This window comes from Hylobates moloch, unplaced genomic scaffold, assembly GCF_009828535.3.
Source record: "Hylobates moloch isolate HMO894 unplaced genomic scaffold, HMol_V3 SCAFFOLD_1, whole genome shotgun sequence".
In the NCBI taxonomy this organism is placed as follows: domain Eukaryota; kingdom Metazoa; phylum Chordata; class Mammalia; order Primates; family Hylobatidae; genus Hylobates; species Hylobates moloch.
Window position 1 is genome coordinate 186,049,919 of NW_026652276.1, and position 16,971 is coordinate 186,066,889.

Consider the following 16,971-nt stretch of genomic DNA (forward strand, 5'->3'; position numbering starts at 1 on the left):
GAATGTAAGCGCCAGTTCAACTTAATTAAAAGATAATTGCTGATACTGATTTGGAAGGGAGATAACAGACTAAAAGGGAAGGAAGGGTGAAAAATAAGAGAGGGAAAAGATAAGGAGACAATCTAACACGTTTCCTTTAAAACATCAACGACTGACTAAAGCACATAATTTTAAGTTAATAAAACTGACATGGTCTTATTACCCAGACTATTTCATGTGTAAAGCTGTTTTCCTACCCCTAATAAGTATTTCCAACTGGATTTTTAAAACTAAAGTGTGCTTTCATAATAAAAAGTACACTTACTAAAAATAAATTAGTGCCAACAAAATGCTATCAACAGTATCAGAATTTCAAAATAGACCTCAATAGTTTTTTTTTTTAAGCAGTAAAGCAAATTTTTAAAAAAATGTTGACTATATAAATCAAAGTTGAATATGAGAAGATGTAAAGGAAAAAGGAATAAAAATTAGTTCCATAAAATACAATGGACCTGTACAGAAATATCCTCTCAGCGTTGTTAAAATAAGGATTTTTCCCAAATTTTTAAGCTTATAACTTCAATGAGCATTATAAAAGCGGCATGAATAGCTGATGAGAGAGCAGAATCTACCACAGGGTGTAGACAAGCTGCCTAGCCACTGGGAGAGCAGAGCACACCGCCTATAGCTGGGGTGGTGCTGAGACTCACCTTGAGGATCAGGCACATGGCACCACAGTGAGCCCTCAGCAGGGCCCTTCCCCTCATTTTGGAAGGAGCAGGGTGTCAGAGCTCAGACTCTGCCTTGGATTTAGGAACAGGCTCCTCTGCCCCCACCCCTTTTTTTTTTTTTTTTTTTTTTTTTTTTGAGATGGAATTTCGCTCGTTGCCCAGGCTAGAGTGCAATGGCACAATCTTGGCTCACTGCAACCTCCACCTCCTGGGTTCAAGCAATTCTCCTGTCTCAGCCTCCCAGGTAGCTGGGATTATAGGCGCCCGCCACCATACCCAGCTAATTTTTTGTCTTTTTAGTAGAGACAGGGTTTCACCATGTTGGTCAGGCTGGTCTTGAACTCCTGACCTCAGATGATCCGCCCACCTCAGCCTCCCAAAGTGCTGGGATTACAGGTGTGAGCCACAGCACCAGGCCTCCTCTGCCATTTTTAATAGCTGTATGACCTTGGAGAAATTACTTAAAACTCTCTAAAGCCTCTATCTCCTCTCATGTAAAATGGGGACAACAACATATATCTGAAAGGCTGTGGCGAGGATTTAATGAAATAACCCATGAAAGTAAAGCAGTATTGTGTCTGGGATGCAGTGAGCCCTCCCTGCCTCATCTCTCAGTAAATATTTACTGAATGAGTTAATGAAGGATAAGAGGCCTGTCCGATGTTAAATGGTTTTTCCATAGTTTAAATCCACCTTCTCCTTCTTATCATCAACCTCAACATCCCCATTTTTATCACTGTAGTGTTATTGTAGGTGGGAACTTAACTTTAATCTGTATCTCAGCTACCCTTTCTAGAGAATTGTGCTCCATGTATCAACTTGCTGCTTCAGAAAAGAGATTACACTTGAATCCATCTTCATCATGGCAATTTTGTATTCCAAAATAACAAAAAGTTCACACTTCAGCATACCTATGTAAATCAATGCACTTAAGATGAAAAAGCCCAAGATTAAATTACACAGCTCTAACGAAGTTAATGCCTATCTTGTAAACACTGGAAAGAAAAGTTCAGGCTATAAACCATATTCTGACTGGTGACACTGGAAGCCCCAAACCAAAGAGGATTCTAATAACACGTGAAAAGGTTTCTAACTTCATTTTCACCTTATCTCTAAACCTTCAGATTTGTTCATAGGTCCAGAAGGACTCAGAAATCAAGGAATGTTAACACTATGATACTGTATCCTTTGAGGCCCACATACTCTGTCTATGCTACCATCAACTCCTCCCTGTCCATATCATCCATAAGTCTGGTAATTCCCCACATTCGTGAAGAATTCCAGAAGCCATTTAACTGATTTCTATTCCACCACCACACCTGCCATAATCACGGGGACCTGGATGTCCATACTGATATGACTTATTAGAAAACGCCTGGCTATGGACTCCAGGCTCCTCAATCCACAGACTCTTGAACCTCTATCTCTTGAGCCATCCGTTCCCTTGACCATGCTCAGGACACTTTCTTACACACACTGCAAACACTTTCCCCCTCAATTAGTCAGTTGTTTTGGAATTTTATTCAATTACTTCCAGGGTAGTATCTGGGACCCTATACACTTTATTTTTCTGCAATGAAGTCGACCAATCTTTTCCTTGTTAAATTCTGGCCTTCCTGGCCGGGCGCGGTGGCTCACGCTTGTAATCCCAGCACTTTGGGAGGCCGAGGCGGGCGGATCACGAGGTCAGGACATCGAGACCACGGTGAAACCCTGTCTCTACTAAAAATACAAAAAAATTAGCTGGGCATGGTGGCGGGTGCCTGTAGTCCCAGCTACTCGGAGAGGCTGAGGCAGGAGAATGGCGTGAACCTGGGAGGCGGAGCTTGCAGTGAGCCGAGATTGTGCCACTGCACTCCAGCCTGGGCGACACAGCGAGACTCCGTCTCAAAAAAAATAAATAAATAAATAAATTCTGGCCTTCCTGATAAACTTAGAAACAAACTTAGAAACACCTTCCTCACACCAAAGTTTTTAAATTTTTCATCCAATTTTCCTCTAATATGCTTTATAATAGTATTTGCATGTAAATCTTAGAATCTTCTAGAATTTATTTTGTTATACGAATTGATACAGAGATCCAGTCTGCTTTTACAAGTCAGATTTTAAAATGACTCTCTTGTCATTTTAAAATGACACATCTTCACAATTCTAAAATGACTCTCTTGCCCACCACTTCTTGGTTCTTCCAATGCAGCACCCACTGTCTCCATGTATACATTTAGACCAATGAGTGCAAAAAAAGTCCATCAACCTGATAATTTAATAGTTGTATTCCCTATGGATGTAATCTGAAAATGCTCGACAGTACACTCAACAGATCCTTCTACATCTCAGCCTTTAATCAATCCTTTACCATCTGCCCTACTCCCACCTCAAGACCACACTCGCTTATTTCACACAGAAAACAGGCAAGCAGTTCCTGTGTAGTTTGAATAAATATATTTTAAATTATGGTTGCTTTTATTTTTAGTCATAATTTTTTTTTTAACTGCTAAATAACATTATAGGAGGACATAGGTTTTTGTGGCTTTTTTTTTTTAATGCTTTTACATTTGCTTTCTCCTCCCAACTCTGGGTAGCTTGCAAGACCGTTATCTTCCATGCAGCCCTTAAATGCTGGTGATACCTATCAGGATCCTCTTTTCATTCACTGACCTTTCTATCTACATACACCCTTGCCATCAAGAACTACAGGGCATTGATGATAACTGTAACTTAGTTTCCAGCCCAATATTCTCTCCTATAACCCAGAACCACATATCCTCCAACTCCTACTTAACATTTTCACCTAGACAGTCCCTGCATGGCCTGAATGCAATGTCTAAAATTGAATCCATAAACTTATAAACCTAATGTCTTCTTATATACTCCTGATCTCAGTGAACAGCAACACCATTGCCCTACCAAACCTGAAATGTTTGAGGGATCTCAGGCTAGTTCCCCCAATCTCATGTGAAATATCTTTCCCGGCCGGGCGCGGTGGCTCATACCTGTAATCCCAGCACCTTGGGTAGCCGAGGCAGGCAGATCACGAAGGTCAGGAGATACAGACCATCCTGGCTAACACGATGAAACTCCGTCTCTACTAAAAATACAAAAAATTAGCCGGGCGTGGTGGCAGGCACCTGTAGTCCCAGCTACTCAGGAGGCTGAGGCAGGAGAATGGCATGAACCGGGGTGGCAGAGGTTGCAGTGAGCCGAGATCGCGCCACTGCACTCCAGCCTGGGTGACAGAGAGAGACTCCATCTCCCTTTTTTATATCATATGCTCTGGAAATACTGAGCTCTAGTCTATGTGGCTCCCGAAGCATGCCATGCTTTTTCACGCCACTAAATCTTTTCGTATACAGTTTCCTCTCCCTGTAATGCCACCGTTCAGTTGTCTCCCTTGCACACCCAACTCGTTTTTTTCTTTTTCTTTTTTTTTTTTTGTTTTTTTTTTGAGACGGAGTCTTGTTCTGTCACCCAGGGTGGAGTGCAGTGGTGGAATCTCAGCTCACTGCAACCTCTGCCTCCCAAGTTCAAGTGATTCTCCTGCCTCAGCCCTCCGAGTAGCTGGGATTACAGGTGGGCACCACCACGCCCAGCTACCCAACTCATTTTTCTAATCTCAGTCCCAAATGTTACCTCCACACAAACGCCTTCCCAGAATTAAGTTCACCTCCTCTACGTCTCTGTATTTGCATTACCAAATTACTGAAATATATAAATTACTTGTTTCAGTCCCCATGAGACCATTGCTTCCCTAAGGACAGGCACCTGAATGTTCAATTCAGACAGCCTGGCATATCAGACACTGGTTGTTGACACCTTCATAGTCTTCTCAGCATGTTACAGTCAATCTAATGTTAGTTACAATTGAGCTACATTAATTTATTCTTAAATATACATTTCCAGATACACTTAATCAAAGATCCAAGCAATTTTATAACTAGACTGACCCTCAGAGATCATCTCATAGCTGAACCACATAAATTTATAAAGGGGAAATCTAAGGGGCAAAAAGATAAAGTACTGGAGGCAATCACATTCTTCATCTTCTCCAGATTACTGTTGCTGAGACCCACAGTAAAATTTCCAAGAACCTCAACAACCCAAATAGTAAAACCCACCCAATAGTCCCATAGGCTGTTCTTTTGGATAAACATAGAAACTGACCTTTCTGATCTTAAAGCTTAAGACAAATATGTTTTATCTAAGTTTCTTCCTCAGGAAAGGACCCTCAAGCCTCCAAAAAAAATTAACAATAAATTCTCTCTCTCTCTGTCTCTCTCAAAGAACTAAAGGCCAGGCGTGGTGGCTCATGCCTGTAATCCCAGCACTTTGGGAGGCCGACGCAGGCAGATCATTTGAGGTCAGAAGTTCAAGACCAGCCTGCCCAAGATGGTGAAATACCGACTCTACTAAAAATACAAAAATTAGCCTGGTGTGGTGGCAGATGCCTGTAATCCCAGCTACTCGGGAGGCTGAGGCAGGAGAATCGCTTCAACCCGGGAGGTGGAGGTTGCAGTGAGCCGAGATCACACCACTGCACTCCAAGCTGGGAGGCAGAGCAAGACTCCGTCTCAAAAAAAAAAAAAAAAAGGTATAAGCAGAGGGATGAATAGGGAGACCGCAGAGGGCCATCTATGTGTGTAGGGCTCCGTCTCAAAGAAAGAAAGAAAAAAAAAAAAAAAAGAAACTCACCAAATCACCACATCCAGACAATGACACTTTGGATCCCTCATTCATCATGACTGCTTCCTTGCCCCTCCCTAGTTCCTATTTTCTTACACATTGTTAAATCTCTTCCCTGCTATATCAAGCCCTGGTTTTAGTCTGGGAGATGGATTTGAGACTGGGCTCCCATCTCCTTGCTGCAGCATCCAATTAAAGCCTTCTTCCTCGGTAATACTTACTCTTTCAGTGATTGGCTTTTTTTTTTTTTTTTCCCCCTTGAAGACAAAGTCTCACTCTGTTGCGCAAGCTGGATGGTGCAATCTCAGCTCACTATAACCTCCGCCTCCCATGTTCAAGCATTTCTCCTGCCTCAGCCTCCGGGATAGCTGGGATTACAAGCACCCGCCACCACACCTGACCAATTTTTTTATTTTTAGTAGAGACAGGGGTTTCACCATGTTGGCTAGGCTGGTCTCAAACTGACCTCAAGTGATCCACCCGCCTCGGCCTCCCAAAGTGCTGGGATTACAAGCATGAGCCACCGCGCCCAGCCAGTGACTGGCTTTCTGTGTGGAGAGCAGCAGGACCTAGACCAAACCCCTGGCATTTTGGTAACAGTAGGACATTTCAACCTTATTTTCAATCAGCTTTTAAAATGCGATTTTCTTATATCTCCAATCAATTCGAATCATCCTTATTAATCAGCTTTCTTGATTAAAACAACTAATCATCTGGGGCATGATACTCTTGTTATTCATCCCTTTTATACATCCCTCAAAGCCAACAATTCACTGTGATTTCCCCATTCATTCTCTCGCATCCAACCTACAGATCTTCCTCATAACTCTTTTATTCTTGTTTTTACTCACACCTTAAAAGATACTCAAACTCCTTATGAAGATGAACAGTTTTTAACTCTTCAGTTAATGGCCTAGTAGCTCTAACACTTCACCTGTCTACGTTGTCACACTGGAAGTTTAAGGCTCCCGGACCACTAACTAAGGGCTATCAGTCCAGCCTAAGCCAAGCCCCTGGAACCCTGATGAGGAGTAGCAGATTACCAGTAACTCTACTCAGAATGACGTCCTATAGGGGTGGTGCTTCAAAGATACAGACGTCCTAGGAGAAAAACGGAGCCACCCTGAATCTACCTAGAATCCTAGGAGTGAGGGGAACATAAGAACACACGGAAGCTGTGGGCATGATATGCTCTTTTGTCATTCAGATCACTAAACCTGGGCATGAGGACCCTGTCTTTTGTGAAGTGGAAATTTAAAAAGACATAATAACTGGGCAGATTATTCTATCTAAATTCTTAGAGCTACATCATTTTTCCATGGGAATCATTCTGGCAAATTTAATAAACTTCCTTTCACTTGCCAAATTCTTTACATAATCATCCACAAACTTCATTTTGTTTTGGGTGTACATGAGGAGGATGTATTTTTTTTTAGAGGGACAGAGTCTTGCTCTGTCACCGAAGCTGGAGTGCAGTGGTGCAACAATAGCTCACTGGGGTCTCAAACTCCTGAGCTCAAGCAATCCTCTACCTCAGCCTCCTGAGTAGTTACAACTACAGATGCACACCACTATGCTTGGCTAATTTTTTGTTGTTGTTGTTAGAGATGGGGTCTCGCTATGTTGCCAAGGCTGATCTTGAACTCCTGGGCTCAACTGATCCTCCCATCTTGGCCCCCTCAAAGTGCCAGGATTAAAGGCATGAGCCGCCACTTCTGGCCCATAAGGAAGATTTTCAAAAATTAATTAGTGCCTTACATTTATCTGGAACCACTTTAGACTATGACAAACAAATACAGCTGGCCAAGGTGGCTCACACATGTAATCCCAACAATTAAGGAGCCCAAGGCAGAAGGATCGCTTAAGCCCAAGAGTTCAAGACCAGCCTGGGCAACATAGTGAGACTTCATCTCTTAAAAAAAAAAAAAAAAAAAATTAGGTGAGCATGGTGACATGTGCACGTGTGGTTCGGCAACTTAGGAGGCTGAGATGGCAGGATCACTTGGGCCCAAGAGGTTGAAGCTGCAGTTTACCAAGACTGCACCACTGCACTCCACTCTGGGCAACAGAGCAAGAATCTGTCTGAAAAGAAAAGAAACAAATACGTGTTAAGGTTGCCTGAAATGACAGGGAATACTGCAAGAATATACCTAGAAGTTAGGAGGAAAATGCCTCAGCAGGCTTCAAAACCACACACTTCTTCAGAAGTCAGAGCAGCTCCCAAATCAATATTTCCAGGTGTTCAGTGGGATAGTTCTCCACCTTAATGCTCCACTATTCTGGGGTTTCAACACCTCTCCCATCCTAACTCTACTTCTCCTGCCACTACCAATTAACTGCTTCTTCTCTCTATTTCACGTTTACACATTCTACTGCCTCGGGATACATGCTTATGGACCCCTTCTTGGTGTCTCCAACTTATTTTTTTTTTTTTTTTTTTTTTTTTTTGAGACAGAGTCTCACTCTGTTGCCCAGGCTGGAAGTGCAGTGGCGTGATCTCCACTCACTGCAAGCTCCGCCTCCTGGGTTCACGCCAGTCTCCTGTCTCAGCCTCCTGAGTAGCTGGGACTACAGGCGCCCACCACCACGCCTGGCTAATTTTTTGTGTTTTTAGGAGAGATGGTGTTTCACCGTGTTAGCCAGGATGGTCTCGATCTCCTGACCTCATGATCCGCCCACCTCGGCCTCCCAAAGTGCTGGGATTACAGGGGTGAGCCACCGCGCCCGGCCCAACTTAGTATTTTTAAGACTTCTCACTGAAATGCAAAAGGCCCGCAGAGGCTTTTTTGGCTCAGGTGCCAATTTCTGATACTACTGTCTGAAGCGAAGTATTGAGGTCCCGATTCAAAACTGACTGACTCATAAGCAAATGTTCACAAAGGTGCAAGAATAAAGCAATTCCTCTGCGTAACCTAGGAGAGTGGATGATTAACTGACCAACATCTGCTAAGGCCAGTCTAGCCTTAAAAGGGAGTCCCTGTTAACCCAGTGTTCATTACTGAAGTCCTCTGTTATGAGAATTCACAGAAAAGCAGAAATTCTGCAAAACATAAAAATCAGCATTGGTAAACTGAGCATTCAAAAAACTATCCCCAATTATCACTAACTTTTATCCCCACCCATCAAAATCCTTTGTCACTCTCATTAATAATCACACAGTCTAACAATTCAATAAAATACAAATTTAGAGCCAAGTGACAACTTAAAATCTGCAAAAGATGAAAAAAGTGACAAAGTTGACAGAAAATACTAAAGAAATTCTAGAAAGCCAGGCAAAATCAATGATAAATGAGGATAGAGGAGAAGTTTATGAGGTTTATAAATGAAGAGAAAAATCAACAAGGACAATAACATGCTAAGTGCCTCAAGAATAATTATTTGAGGCCAGGCGCAGTGGGGCTCATGCCTGCAATCCCAGCACTTTGGGAGGCTGAGGCAGGCAGATCACTTGAGATCAGGAATTCGAAACCAGCCTGGCCAAAAAGGTGAAACTCCGTCTCTATTAAAATACAAAAATTAACCAGGTGTGGTGGAGCATGCCTATAATCCCAGCTACTCAGGAGGCTGAGGCAGGAGAATAGCTTGAACCCGAAGGCAGAGGTTGCAGTGAGCTGAGATCACACCACCACACTCCAGCCTGGGCGACACAGTGAGATTCTGTCTCAAAAAAAAAAAAAAGTCAAAAATTAAGATGTTATTATTTATTATTATCTGCAATTTTTGCATACAAACTACTGTGAATTCACCAAGGCAATGAATGCCTGATTTCTAACTTCTTTGGTAACCCAACACCCACTCAATCATCTCAAAAAGAAACTTCATTATGTTAAAAGGTGGTAAAATTATTGTGGGAGGCTATTTACATGTATAAGAAAACAAGACATTAAAAAAAAAAAAAAAAAAAGGACCGGGCACAGTGGCTCACCCCTGTAATCCCAGCACTTTGGGAGGCCGAGGCGGGTGGATCACGAGGTCAGGAGATCAAGACTATCCAGGCTAACACGGTGAAACCCCATCTCTACTAAAAATACAAAACATTAGCCGGGCATGGTGGCGAGTGCCTGTAGTCCCAGCTACTCAGGAGGCTGAGGCAGGAGAATGGCGTGAACCCGGCAGGCAGAGTTTGCAGTGAGCCGAGATCGTGCCACTGCACTCCAGCCTAGGCGACAGAGCGAGACTCTGTCTCAAAAAAAAAAAAAAAAAAAAAAAGCTTGTTTATAAGGCATAAGAATTAGTGCCCCTAACTCTCAACTCACATTAACTTTCAACCCATTTCTTCCTTCCTTTTTTTCTTTTTTTTGTTGTTGTTGTTGTTATTTGTTGTTTGGTTCCCCCCCTTTTTCTGAGACAGGAGTCTCTCTGGGTCGCCCAGGCTGGAGTGCAGTAGCGCAATCTCAGCTCACTGCAACCTCCGCCTCCCAGGTTCAAGTGATTCTCCTGCCTTAGCCTCCCGAGTAGCTGGGATTACAGGCATTGGCTATCACGCCCAGCTAATTTTTGTATTTTTAGTAGAGACAGGTTTCACCATGTTAGCCGGGCTGGTCTCAAACTCCTGACCTCAAGTGATCTATCCACCCCGGACGCCCAAAGTGCTGGGATTACAAGCATGAGCAACCACACCTGGCGTCTCAACTTTCAACTGCAAAAACTGCAATTACATTTGCACCAACCTAATAATTTCCATTTAACATGCATAGAAACTAAAGGTTAAACTTGCTCAAGACTCCAGCACTACCCACCAGTTGAAGTGGCACATGCCTGCAGTCCCAGCTACGTGGAGACTGAGGCAGGAGGATCACTTGAGCCTTGAAGTTTGAGGATATAGTGCATTATCATCACACCTGTGGAGAGTCACTGTACTCCAGCCTCAGCAACACACTGAGACCCTGTTGCTAAGGGAAAAAAAAAAAAGATCCCAAAGCTAAACAGTTTCACTTACAAAAGCAGCAAAAAGAATAAAATATTTACATATAAATTTAACCAAGGAAGTACAAGGCTTGTACACTGAAAACTACAGAACACTGTTGAAAGAAATGAAAGACCTAAATAAATGGAAAGATATCCTGTGTTCATGGATGGGAAGATTTAATATCGTTAAGATGGCAATATTCCCCAAATTAATCTACAAATTCAACATAATCCCCCAATAAAAATTCCAACTGCCTTTTTTGCAGACACAAACAAGCTGATCGTCAAATTCATGTAGAAATGCAAGGTACAATGAATAGCCAAAACAATCTTGAAAAAGAAAAAGTTGGAGGACTCACACTTCGTAGTCAGTTTTGGCTTCAAAACGGACTACACAAAGCTATAGGAATGAAAAGTGTGAGGAAAGAGGCCTAAGGGTGGACATTTAAATGGATGAAAGACAACTGAAAGTCCAGAAATAAACCCTCACATTACAATCAAGTGATTTTTCAACAGGGTGCTAAGACCATCTAATGGGAAAAGAATACTCTCTTCAACAAATGGTGATAGACAACTGGATATTCACATGCAGGAGAATGAAGCCAGAGTTCTCCTTCATACCATATACAAAAATCAGTTCAAAATTGATCAAACAGCTAAATATAAAGGCTAAAACTATTAAACTCTTAGAAGAAGACATAGATATAAATCTTCATGACCTTGGAAGAGGCTACAGTTTCTTAGGTATGACATGAAAAGCACAAGGAATAAAAGAATAGATAAATAAACTTAACATCATAAAAATTAAAAACATTTGTGCATTAAAAGACATTATCAAAGGGCCAGGAGCAGAGGCTCATACCTGTAATCTCTGCGCTTTGGGAGGCCAAGGTGGGCAGATCACTTGAGGCCAGAAGTTCAAGACCAGACTGCCCAACGTGGCAAAACCCCGTTTCTACTAAAAATACAAAAATTAGCCAGGTGTAGTGGTAAACATCTGTAATCCCAGCTACTCGGGGGACTGAGGCATGAGAATCACTTGAACCCAGGAGGCGGAGGTTGCAGTGAGCCGAGATTGTGCCACTGCATTCCAGCCTGGGCAACAGAGTGAGACTCTGTCTCAAAATATGAAATACATTAAATTATAAAATAAAATAAAATGCATTATCAAGAAAGTAAAAAGAAAACCCACAAGATGGGAGAAAATATTTGTAAATCATGTAACTGATAAAAAAAAAAAACTAGCATCCAGAATATATAAAGAACTCTTACAATCAAACAATTTAAAAACCCAACAACCCAATGATAAAGTGGTCAAGGGATTTAAATATACATGTGCCAAAAGAAGAAAAACAAGTAGCTAATAAGCACACAAAAAGATACTCCACATCATCTGTCATCACAGAAATGCAAATCAAAGTAACAGTGAAATACCACTTCACAACCAAGAGGGCTATAATCGAAAAGACAGATAGTACCTATTATTGGTGAGGAGACAGAGAACGTCGAGACTTCAGGCATGGCTAGTGGGAAAGTTAAATGGTGCAGCTTTGGAAACACTGGCAATTCTTACAAGAGTTACAGAGTTACCATATGACCCAACAATTCTCCTCCTAGGTATATACCCAAGAGAAATAAAACATATACTCTTACTCTTCACACAAAAACTTGTACACAAATGTTCATAGCAGTACTACTCGTAATAATCAAAAAGTAGGAACTCATACGTCCATCAACGGAGGAATGTTAAATAAAATGTGGTATAGACATACGTAAAAGAAAGAGTACTAATACATGCTACCGTATGGCTGAACATTGAAAACATTAAGCTAAGTGAAAGAAGCCAGGCACATAACAAATATTCTATGATTTCATGTGCATAAATTGTCCAGAATAGAGAAATCCATCAACGCAGAAAGTAGATCAGCGATTGCGGGTAGGGCAAGGTGGGAATAAGGAGTGTTTGCTAACACAAAGAGATTCTCTTGGAGGTGATGAAAATGTTCTAGGATTATGTAATAGTGGTAGTTTCAAAATATTGTGAATATGCTAAAAGCTATTAAATTGTACACTTTAAAATGATTAAAATCAAGGCAGGCAGGTTGTTTGAGCCCAGGAGTTCGAGACCAGCCTAGGTAACATGGTGAGACACCGTTTCTACAAAAAAATACAAAAAAACCAGCCAGGCGTGGTGGTGTACACCTGTGGTCCCAGCTACTCAAGAGGCTGAAGTGGAGGCTGAGCCCAGGAAGTCGAGGCTGTAGTGAGCCGTGATGGTGCCACTGCACTCCAGCCTGGGAGACAGGCTGGGAGACAGGGACCCTGTCTCAAAACAAACAAACAAAAAATGATTACAATGCTGACAAGCTATTTGGGCATTTTGTTTGTTTGTTTGTTTTAAAGAAAAACTGCAGAGCTAGTATGTAACTAAGCCAGGATAAGAAACCAGGGCAGTCTAACACCAAAGCCTAAATCCACGGCTGTGCTGCAGAGCATGAAAGGAAGTTATCAATCTGACCGGGGAAAGGGAGTGGTCATCAAGGTCATTTGGGCTTGGTTATAAAGGTCAGAACGACTTTGCCAAGTGAAGAAATGAAGATTGGGCCCACTCCAAACAGAAAAAAATGGCACATGCAAAGCTACAGAGAACCTCTCATGTACGCCATCTTAGTGGTGGTGGCTGGCAGGACTTAAGTAGGTACTGGTAAGAAATGAAGCCAGAGATAATGACAGAGCTGTTCCCAGAGCACCTTCTGTGCCATACAAAGAAATCCTACTTTTAAGTAGGGCAGAAACGTAACCAACTATACAGTCAAAATTAAAGATTCAACAGGTGATTGAGATTTAAAAGCAAAATTTAAAAATCTTATATCATGCTGGGGGAAAAATATCAAACTTCATGGAGCTATTTATAAGGCTTGTCAATTCACCACAATTCATTTTGTGTCTGTACTCCCACAGGAGCTTTGCCAATTATCACTTCTCTCATTTGTAAATCCTAAAATTCTCACCTCAATCATCGGTTGTCCCTTATTTCTATAAAAATATCTTTCACAGCAGCAAGCAATAGTAAAATCTACTTTCAAGACTTTGGTGCTTTATACAATATTATGAAGCATCACAAACACTTTAGCCAAATGGGCTAGGTCTACTTTATTCCTGTCTTGCTGTTTGTGAGGTTTCCCACATATGCACCAACCAAAAATCTAAACTCGTTCTTCAATTTAATAAGCAAGAATCAACATACAGGGTCTTAAACACAGCAAAGACATACAAGAGTCTTAGCTTTGTTATAATAAAGTTACCCTGAGTCAATATTCCAGGATCCAAGTTCTTCATTTTTATCAGCTTTGGCCATGTACTGAGTTGCTGGTTTCCAGTCACACTGAAACAGTATTTTGGCCAGGTGCTGTGGCTCCAGCCTGTAATCCCAGCACTTTGGGAGACCGAGGCAGGAGGATTGCTTGAGCCCAGGAGTTCCAGACCAGCCTGGGCAACATAGCAAAACCCTATCTCTACAAAAAAATCAAAAATTAGCTGGGTGTGGTGATGCACGCCTGTAATCCTAGCTATTCGGAAAGCTGAGGTGGGAGGATTGCGTGAGCTGGAAGGCAGAGGTTACAGCAAGCCAACATCGTACCACTGCACTCCAAACTGGGCAACAGAGTGAGACCCCGTCTCCAAAAAAAAAAAAAGGAAAAGAAAAAGAAAAAGAAAAAAAGAAACAGTATTTTAAGCATGAAACAGTGCTTGACATTAAAATATCAGAATAATAATTGTATTTCAAATAAAGGATATGCGGTTTAGATATTTGTCCCCTTCAAATCTCCTGCTGAAATGTAATCCCCAGTTTTGGAGGTGGGGCCTGGTGGGAGGTATTTGGATCACGGGGACTGGGATGGATCCCGCGTGAATGGCTTAGCATTGTTTCCTTGGTGACAAGTGAGTTCACATGAGATCTGATTGTCTAAAAGTATCTGGCACCTACTCCCGCTCTCTCTTGCCATGCAACCCATCTGACCACCTGCTCTCCCTTTGCCTTCACCATGATTGTAAGGTTCCTGTGGCCTCACCAGAAGCAGATGCTGGACCCATGCTTGTAAAGCCTGCAGAACCGTGAGCCAACTAAACCTCTTTTCTTTAAAAATTACCCAGCCTCAGATATTCCGTTATAGCAATGCAGAAACTGCCTAATAAAAAGTAGAAACAGAAACAATGTATCAGACATGCATCTATTTGCTTTACATATAATAATTCTGTTGATAGTCCCATATCCCTGTAAGATAAATACTATCACATTACCTTCATTTTATAGGAAAACTGAGGTACAAAAAGGCTAAGCAATTTGTCAGACATCAGAGAGCCACTGTGGTAGAGGGAAAATTTGTACCCAGACAGTCTGTACATAGGGTTTGGGTTCTAAGCCACTATGTTCTATGCATCTCCACTTTCAAATGTCCTCAAATTTTTCAATATTCCTTTACATTCATAATATTTGTAAAAGCTATGACGCAATCCTACAAATCCAGTCGTATTCAAACTTCAAGTTTATAATCTTGCTGCTTCATCCCTTGCAAATAATTTCTTTTATCCTCTCTGTTAATCTTAAGACAATTATTTATTAGATTTACTGTGCTGAGTGTTTGGAGGGTAAAAGTCATTAACATATTAACTGTCCATAAAGAAGATCAAAATTTTTTGCTATATTTGACTGTAGTTTATGAGGTAAACTACATTTAAGTTAAGCGCTGGGTAATTTGGGCATTCTAAGACAGTCTCAGAATGAATCCTCTGTATTTAATTTTACTCTTTATGCTAAAGGACAGCTGTACTGATTTACAGACCAACGAAATCACTCTCTGAGGGTGGTAACACCTAAAAAGTTCCATATTCTGATGCACAGCCAGTATTGAGATCACTGGTTTTACTTACACTGGCACTCCCTATCTAACTAAAATGACAATATTGCAAATGCATAATTCATTTCACAAACAATTAATTAGTCAATTAGTCAATCATGCCAAACACTATTCTACTTATTGATTTAAATATGAAGAATGCTGGCTATGTATGCTCCAGCAATTCCTCTCCCAAATCTACCCTAGAAAGACATTTACACGTGGCCTAGGAGAATCACACAAAGATGTTTGTCACATTGCTGTATGCAACAGCAAGTAATGAATAGCCATGCAACTGTCAGATGAACTATGGTACATTCATAATATACAGCATTTGAAAAGGATGCAGAAGATCCACATGTACTGATAAAGATATCTAAAACATAACTCTCACAAAGTAGCTTGCAGAATACCCAGAATAAACTATCATTGTTATAGGTATTTCACAGGTACATATATATGTGTATATACATGTAAAATAAAGTTGAAGGACATATTCGTAAATAACTAGGAAATGGCTGGGTGCAGTGGCTCACGCCTGTAATCCCAGCACTTTGGGAGGCTGAGGAGAGCAGATCACTAGAGGTCAGGAGTTCAAGACCAGCTTGGCCAAATGACGAAACCCCTTCTCTATTAAAAATATAAAAATTTGCCAGGTGTGGTGGCACACGCCTGCAATCTCAGCTACTTGGGAGGCTGAGGTAGGAGAATTGCTTGAACCCAGGAGGTGGAGGTTGTGGTGAGCTGAGATCACACCACTGCACTCCAGCCTGGATGACACAGTGAGACTCCATCTCAAAAAATAAAAATAAAAAATAACTATAAAATGATATTCCTTATTCTGGGGATGGGGTGTAGAAAGAGGAAACATAGGCAGGAAGATCTACCTTTATTTGCACTTTAATTTTTTACAGATATTATTTGTGTAACTAAAATGTATACTTTAAATAATCTTGTCTTACCAAAGGATGCCCCCTTTAAAACACATGCCTTTTGTGGTTACATGGCTTTCAAATGGGCACTACACAAAAACACTGCCATCACACCATTATAAATAGCCTCCAAAATGCCAATTTTCACTTTTAAATAAAATTCACACTTTAATCAAGGTCAAAGCAATGCGCTGTTGGGATTCTGAGAGTGTTATATTAAAGGAAAAAAAGAACAGCTAAATTCTTCTCACACTATTCTATCATTTAAAAAGGAAGTCTTATGGAAGTTGTACAACTGGCATTCTAAAGAGACTAGCGTTAAAAACTTAAATTCAGTCTGTCCCTTCTATTTCCACCCATAGCAGGATCTTACAACATAACAAAATTGCTAAAATAAATCACTGAACTTAAAATAAATAAACAAACAAACAAACAAGGCCAGGCATGGTGGCTCACACCTGTAATCCCAGCACTTTGGGAGGTAGGGCGGGTGGATCACGAAATCAGGAGTTCGAGATGAGCCTGGCCAACATAGTGAACCCTGTCTCTATTAAAAATATAAAAAATTAGCCAGGCGTGGTGGCGGGCACCTGTAATCTCAGCTACTTGGGAGGCTGAGCCAGGAGAATCACTTGAACCCGGGAAGCGGAGGTTGCAGTGAGCCAAGTCTGCACCATTGCACTCCAGCCTGAGCGACAGTGCAAAGTGCAAGACTTCATCTCAAACAACAACAACAACAAAAATATATAAAAACATATTAATTAAGCAGCCCAAAAAATAACAGGTTTTTACTGCAAAATAGGTGGAGTAAGCTTACGGAAGACACTGCTGTTAGAAACAGAG

At 41.3% G+C, this 16,971-nt stretch overlaps 1 protein-coding gene across 16 annotated transcripts in view; it reads right to left on the reverse strand.

The window, feature by feature from the left end:
• SRPK2 (SRSF protein kinase 2) overlaps positions 1-16,971 on the reverse strand; it is a 297,326-nt gene that overhangs the window by 162,766 nt on the left and 117,589 nt on the right. Inside the window, exon 1 of one of the 16 annotated variants that reach the window (XM_058425644.1) lies at positions 3,704-3,775. The exons of the other annotated variants lie outside the window; for them this stretch is intronic. The gene's annotated coding sequence lies outside the window, so the exon portion shown is untranslated. Of the gene's footprint in view, positions 1-3,703; positions 3,776-16,971 lie in introns of those variants that run through there. 16 annotated transcript variants of the gene reach the window in all.